The sequence below is a fragment of the Lathyrus oleraceus genome, chromosome 3 (genome assembly GCF_024323335.1).
Source record: "Lathyrus oleraceus cultivar Zhongwan6 chromosome 3, CAAS_Psat_ZW6_1.0, whole genome shotgun sequence".
Taxonomy (NCBI): Eukaryota; Viridiplantae; Streptophyta; class Magnoliopsida; order Fabales; family Fabaceae; genus Lathyrus; species Lathyrus oleraceus.
The window spans coordinates 220,473,577-220,481,579 of NC_066581.1; the positions used below are offsets into that span (position 1 = coordinate 220,473,577).

The 8,003-nt window shown below is 32.2% G+C and overlaps 1 long non-coding RNA gene across 1 annotated transcript; it reads left to right on the forward strand.

Moving 5' to 3' along the window:
* Positions 1 to 5,800: 5,800 nt before the first annotated feature.
* LOC127126425 (uncharacterized) lies at positions 5,801 to 7,181 on the forward strand. Its single transcript, XR_007804981.1, has 2 exons — positions 5,801 to 6,287; positions 6,441 to 7,181. It is a non-coding gene; the product is annotated as an uncharacterized LOC127126425 (long non-coding RNA).
* The last annotated feature ends 822 nt before the right edge of the window (positions 7,182 to 8,003 follow it).

The window sequence follows — 8,003 nt, forward strand, 5'->3', positions numbered from 1 at the left end:
GTTTTAAACCATCCTACTTAAAAAAAAAAAAAAAAAATTTAAAGTAGCTCCGCCATATCAATTGGGGCATGCTAATCAATCTGAAGTGGACCCGCCAACCAATATTTTAAAAATTAGATTGAGAGTCGAAATGGTCAAACTTTTGGATTAATATTCCATTGGTTTTTAACCGATTAAATATTTGGTTGAACTGCTTTATAAATAACTTAATAATATGAAGTTATATTTAATAGATATATATATAATCTTAAGCTCACAACTTAATAAAATAAATCTTTCTAAAATTCAAACAAATTTAATACAACAAGATCAATGACATACATAATAACACAACATAATTGGACGTTTAATTTTAACATTCATTTAAGAACAATTTGAACAAATTAAAGATTTATAATAAAATAAGATAAACCAACTCAAACCAAAATTAAAATAACACAACATGATATTTAAGACAAAATTCAAATAATAAAAAATATCTAAATTAAATATGATATAATTACCAAAAATAAATAATATAATATAGTTAATTGAGCAACAATAGGTGAATGCAAGTTGAACGAGGACAAATAAGTCATAATTGAACAATAAAAAATAATATTAAATTGAACGACAATCAATATTGAGTTGGATAATGTGATTATGTTTAAAAGAGATGACATGATGATGTTGGAGCATGGTTGAAAGAAAACAACTATAAAAAAGTGATAGAACTTAGAAGTTTGTATGGTTATAGAAAAATAATGAATTATTTTTTGTGAATGAGAAATATTTTAAGTTTTGATATTGACATATTAAACTTTTCAAAAAAAATTAATTTAAATGGTCAAATTGATGCTTTTTTTTTAACCGAACGATTTTAAAAAATTGGGTACGATTCTTTGGTTTGAACGGTTTTCGACGGTTCAATTCGTTTTTTTTTACTTTAGTTTTGACCCTCTAAAGACTTTGAAAGATTGACCTGACCGAATTCAACTTCGGTTCTCAGTCCAACCGGTTGAACCAACATATTCGGTCCGGTTTTTAAAACATTGTCGCCAACTCAATTGATGTGTGCTCCTATTTTAAATAGGGCACGTCCATTGGACATAAGTGCATGATATTTTTTATTTTTTATTTAATTATTAATGAAGTGCTTTTAATAATTAATTAATATAATATATTTAACAAATTATTAATTAACATAAAGAAATAAAATACTAATGTAATATAATTAAAGTAGAATTACAAATGTGAGAATATTTTTCATTATTGATTATGAAACAGCGTATTCTAGTTCTCATCGGTTTTGCAAGAACGAGATTTTAGTTGTCGCAGAGGTCTTGTTTGATTCTCATGAGGTACTTGATAAGAAGTCCCTGTGTTTAGATCATTCAAAAACCATATTTCGTAATCCTAAAGGCATTGTGGGTCAATGAAGGCGCTTTCGTAATTTAATTTGTTGCTCATGTTTTCATAATGTGGTTGTGTTGTTTGGGTTGATATGTCCACGGTTAGGCTGTAGCAAGGTCAATCTAGTGGCGACATTCGTGAGAATATTTTGTTGGGGTAAAAAAGAAATTATTGTTATGGTGTTTGAAAGTTTATGTCTGTTTGAGGAGTTTGTCGTGTGTTTTATTATGTGTATCATGATGGGTTTGTGACTAGTGTTTGTTGGTCGAAAGATTGATAAAAATCTTATGGTTGTTGTTGAGAGTATAGGGTATGCTCTTGGTTTTATGAGTGTATGATATGTATTGGTTTTGGGTATGAGTATATGTGGTTTGGTAATTATGTTGGATTGGGAAACGAGTGTAAGTTTGTTGTCGGTTTTGTTGGACGCTTGATAATGATGCTCGTTCATGTGGGTCGAATAAATATTTCAGTTTTAGTGATTTGATTCCTACCTAATATCAAATATTATAACTTGACATCCCTAAGAGGAATCTCTATTCCTGTTCGATCACAATATCAATCAACAAGCCCTAACGATTTTATAAAAATTATGTCCCTGTTTGCCGAATTAAGCAATCGGTTAGAGATAACACGAATTAACAAATAACTTGAGTGAAGCACGATTAAGATTAGAGATCATAAATCAATCGAACCAATCAAAACTACTCAATGACAAATCGGATTAACCAAACTATAATCACATATCCAAATTGAAGGGAATAAAAATTAAATTGCAAAATTATAATAATCTCAAGGTTTTGGAACCTCAGTATAACAAATTAACTTCGAAGTGGTTTAGTTCTCCATGGAATCTTAGTAGTCGTCTAATTTTGTGAAAAAATTCCTAACCTATCAATAGTGCTACAATTTAGCTTAAATAGTATAGTAAATTGGGCTAAAAGAGTATCCAACCCAAATTACACAAATCTGGTCGAAAAATTAATTGTTTTATTTAAGTCTCGAACTAAAACAACTTTTAGCGTATCCTCTCCAATTTCTAATGCTTATTAGAATGCGTCAATTTGATTCTCGTAGCCCAGGTTATGACTTGCACTACGAGAGAGTGTAAATAACTATTCATTCAGAAAATACAATTTGAATTTAATATAAAGTTAGAAATAAACTAAGCTTAGGAAACACACTAAAATAGTAGAAATAACAAAAGACACTCTAGAATTATCATAACAAAATAGTCAAAGAATATGCATGAAAATGAACTGATCAAATTCCCTATACTTGAACCTTTTGCACTCCGAGCAAAATTATAAATTTAAAATTCAAAGTAGAAAAATAAGAACAAAACAGAGCATTTCTTTACAGACAAAATCTCCCAAAATCAAATAATTTTTTTACAGCAAACAGAAAGAACACCACTTCCTATTTGCAAACACCTATAGAAAGTACACACATTTTCTTTATAGACAAGGTCACCACATACTCGGTGAATATTTTACAGCAGACTGAAAAATTGAGTATAAACATTTTCTATGCTTTCTATTTTTCGAAAAATTTAATATTCCCTTTCCAATGAACAATTCAAGAATATACAAACATTAATTTCTCAATGGTTTATGAAACATTTTCTCTAATGTATGAAAATTATGCAGTAAAAGTTTCTAAGTCATTTTTTATGAAAACTTGAAAAAACAGTAAGAATTGTTTGAAAAATATGATGAAAAATGTGTGTTGAAATGTGAAAAGTTCTTGTTTTAAATACATCACAAAATTCCTCTTAGATGAGTAGTAACAATTTAATAAATATTCATGATTTTATGCAATGGTTAGAAAAAGCTTTTATCAACAATTGTAATGTAAAGGTATCATACCGGTTCAGAATTATTCACAAAGTTCCATGAAGCAATAAGTTGTATATATGAATCAACTGATTGTTCCATGATTAACGTTTGACTTTTTTGAAAGAAATACTAATCAATCAATTTCGGGGGATAGAACAATTGATTTTGGGCTCAATTTTCAAGGAAAATCGTGACCCTTCAATCGATTGTCACCTGAATGAAAAACCAATTTTGAAAGTCAGTAGTTGGAAGCAATCAATTGTACCTCCCTTTCAATCGATTATACCTTTTAAAAGCTTGATTTTCTACTTTTTAAAAGATGTGATTTAAATGACAATCATACATGAATGTTTAAGAAATATAGAATGGTTTAGATGATATTATTTGAATACTTCAAGAGCATTTCGCTCTTATTTGAATACAAAGATTATGATCGTTGTAGGAATGAATGATCCATTTTGAAAAACATCCCATATTTCTTCTCCTTGTGCTTCTAAATACATTTGCATGCAAATTTTCTAGAATTCATAATATTCACCAACGAAACATGGAGATTTGTTGTTGTTACCACCATATAGAAAAACAAGATTAACAGAAGCCATAATTCCTAGATCGAGGAGCAAGTTACCCTAACGGTCTCTGATGTCATTTGTAAGTATAGAATGTGCAACCTAAAAGAAGGGTGAATTAGATTTTTTAAAAACTTCTGGTTATTTTGTAGATATTCTTATTCTTTTATTTATACAGAATAAAGAGTATGCCCGTAGAATAATAATGCAGAAAAATAAAAATGCCAAAAACTAAATGAACACAAAAATGTTATGGCTCCCCTTTCCAAATAAGGGTAATACAGTCCTATCACACCCCTCGAAGGTTTTTATTATGTTAGATCTTTATACAACTTCAACCCAAGACTCTCCTACAATCTTCTAACACGTCAAACCTATGGTGGACTTTGAATCTCCTCGATTCAAAGGACCTTTTTAAAATAAACACTGTCGCTACGCGAAAAATATAGAGTCGTCATCGGTTTTTATTTATTCCAAAGGAAAGGAAAAATATCGAGAAAACCCCAAAAAAATGGTCATCGCTACCACGAACAGGTTCGGAAGTCGGTTATACAAGGGGAAGGTATTAGCACCCCTCACATCCATGGTACTCCATGGGAATCATCTAGGATATTTGTGCTGGAATGGATGTTGTTTATCGAATGTTTGCTTGCCAAAGGTTTGCGGAGTGAAGGTAGATTTTAAATTAGTGTGTTCGCCAAGGATTGGGTCCTTGTGCCTACGTATGCCCACTTGTTGAAGTGAGAAATCAGAGCCCCGTAGTTCGTGGGTTTAAAAAGTTTGTTTGTTTTGTTGATTTTATTACCTTGAAGAAGGGTTTTCTATTATGTCGCCTTAAGGATCAAACATAAGGTTTGAATGCTTTGAATTGTTTTTAGGTTTTGAGAAAGTGTTATTGATTTCGGATTGCACTAAAGACTATGGATAAAGGTGAATACCTCGAACTACCAAGTCAAACGTCTTGTGTTTGAAGCGTCCAGAACGAGTGTAGGAAAGCTCCATTCTCATCCCTTCTTTACCACTTAAGGCTCGTGGCGCACAATCCTAATCGTATTTATTATATTTTTGAGTTTGATTTGAGAAAAGACTGCCTGACGTTGGATCAAGGGTTTGCTTATTGAGTTTGATTTGAAAAAGACCGCTTGACGTTGGATCAAGGGTTTGATTATTGATTATGAAATGGTGAGCGTTCCTAATGCCTAAGGAGTAACTAACAAGCAATAATAAAGAAAACGAGTAAAAGCGTACATTGGAAAGGGAATGGGGTACATGTAAAGTACAAGGGAGTGCGAAAATAAAATCATTCAAGTGAAAGTTAATTCTAAAATTTAAACTCTATCTAAACACGAATTAAAACCAAAATTAATCACATGATAAATAATAGTTGCAACAACCTAGGTTAATAGATCGATTAGGAAATTCTATAAGTCCTAAAACTAAAGGAACATGCAAGATTAGTCTATTTCTAATTCTAGGGGTAAAATCATCATTTCATCTCTCTAATTAAATTTCTAACTATGATATTTTAATCTATAGTCAATTAAATTCTAAACTAAATCTAATTATTCTAAAATTTCTAATAATCCTAATTATTTCTAATCCTAAAATTATTTAATTCTAATAATTCTAAAAAAGTCTACTACACTAATCTAAACATTTTAATAAACCTAAATTCCTAATTATTTCTAATGTTTCTAATTAAAAATCTAAATTTAATATTCCTAATCACCTAATTGACTCCTAATCCTCAAATTAAATCTAATTGTTCTAAGTAACCTCTAATCCTAATTCTTCTAATTAATCCTAATTATGATATTAAGTCCTAATTAACTAATCATTTTAATATTCTAAAACTTAATCAACATTAGTGAATTATCCTAAATTAACTTGATTAATTCTAATTCTAATTACTTAATATTTCTAGTTATCTAAAAATTCTATTAGCTAATGAAATCTAGAATTCTGATTAATTTCCATTAACTCTAATCAATTAACAAAAAAAACAACAAAAAACAACAAAAAAAAACTAAAGGATTGGGCCAAGATCCATTGGGAGGCGCAGGCCCATCATATGAGGGGTGCAGGGAGTGATTCGTTTGGGCCTTAGGCCCAAACCTTCCACAGCGTCCATGGTCCAAACTCAGCTCAGCTCAACAAAAAAACGAATTCAGCCCTAACGTTCATGAATCGGACCACTCACCGCCGTTGACCGAAACAACACACACCATGGAAATGCATCTTACCATTAGTGCAGCTTCAACGAATTCGTGCTTTATATGGAGACGGAAATGAAGATGGATTCCTACGCGTTCGCCTCTGTGGATTGAGATGAAGAGAACAAAGTTGTTGTTGATGTGCAAGGAAGAACCCATTTGAAATGTTGTTGCGTTGAAGGATGATGAATCCGTTTGAACCGATCTTTGTGTGGCGATGAAGGTTGAAGGAGGAATTGCGCAACAAATCGGAGATGGAGCCTTCCCCAAGATCGGTGCATTGCTCGCGTTCCAATCTTCTTCACTTTATGTTCTCCTCTTCTCCTTCTATTTTCTGTTGGTTGTGAATACTTCGCGTTGTTCTCTGTTGTGTGAAGATTGGATTTCCAGTGGTTGATGTAGAGTGGTTACGATATATTGAATCGCAGGGGTCGAAGGAATCGCGGTGGTTCGATGAAGATCGCGGGGAGCGGTTTGCTGTGTGGAGATTCCTTCTGCTGAGATGTTTTCAATAGGAATGAAACAATGGTGGTTCAACTGTGGATTCTTTTGTGATTCACAGGGGGAGGAAGATGGTGATGTCAGTGGTTCTCGGAAGGAAAGGAAGGGCTTGTTAGCAGAAAAAGAAGAGAGGGAAAAAGAGAGAGCTTCATGGCTAGCTCGATGGATTTATATAGTTTCATTCAATTACCTCCGTTATTCTCCGTCAAATTCGATATATGCAAAGTTGTTATCCGTTTGTTAACTCTGAATATTGTTAGTTAGATTGGATGAGAAATTCTGTTATGATTTTTTTTCAGGTTTGTGTTGCCGTTTACATTGCCGTTGCGTTTAGCTCACGTTGCCGTTTTGGTTAGTTGCTGCGCTTTGGAGTTTTTCTGCTATGCTGTTGTTGCCTTTCACGTTTGGGTGTTTTTCGTTTGCCTTGTTCACATCTTGGCTTGCAGCTGGTGCGCGTTGCCGTTTACACTTTTCATGTTGCCGTCTTGGCTTGTGTGCCTTGGCTGAGTTTCAATTTCATGCATAGCTTTGCAACTTTTGATTGTACTGCAGCTAGTGTGGTAACTTGTACTGTGTTTGGCTTCATGGGCCAGTATATCATTCATCAATTTTATGGATATGGCTTGAAATTAAAAATTAAAAATGGATATGGACTTGGAAATTAGGTACTTGACTTAATGTGGATTTGAAATGGATTGAATATTTTTTGATAATTTTTATGGATGGATATGTGAAATAAGAATTGGATTTGAAATATGGAAATTGGGTTTGTAAGTGAAAATTGGGTAATTGGTTGGTTTTGGATAATTGGATATGGGGTTAAAATGAATTGGATAATTGGATTTAGAAATTGTAAAATCGATTGTGGATGGATGATTGGTTTGATATGAAATGGATATCGGTTAAGTGGATTAGATGTTAAAATGGGCTTAAAGAATAGATTTGGCCCATTAATAAAATCAAGTCAAGAAAGAAATTCTAATAATAAAAGAAATGTCATGATTAATTTGTATTTAAAAACAATGTTATTTCTAAAATAATCGGCTAAAGAAAAAATGATGAGATACTTTCCCCGAAATCAAACTAATTCTCCAAAGTTAATTTGAATCTCAAAAATCAAATTTTTAATTAAATCAAATTTGAACCTTTAAAATCCATTCATAACTTCTAGAATTAATTCGAAATCGCTGAAATGACTATGGATCACGTGATTAAGGATTTAGAGGTTGATGGTTGACTTTGGTCAATGCTATGAATCAAACAAGGTGAATGTCCACCAAACAACGAGTCATGCACAAGATCCTTGACTAGCAAGGTCATGAATCAGGATTTCAAACCATATGATGTGCAATGCCATAAACTTCAATCCAACCCTGATTTTATCAACCCCAAAACCGGAGTTCGTGATACCTGTCAGCAGGGGTTAGTCATGAATGAATGAATGCACATGAATGAGCATGAATGAGGTTAAATGATTATCAAGTTACATT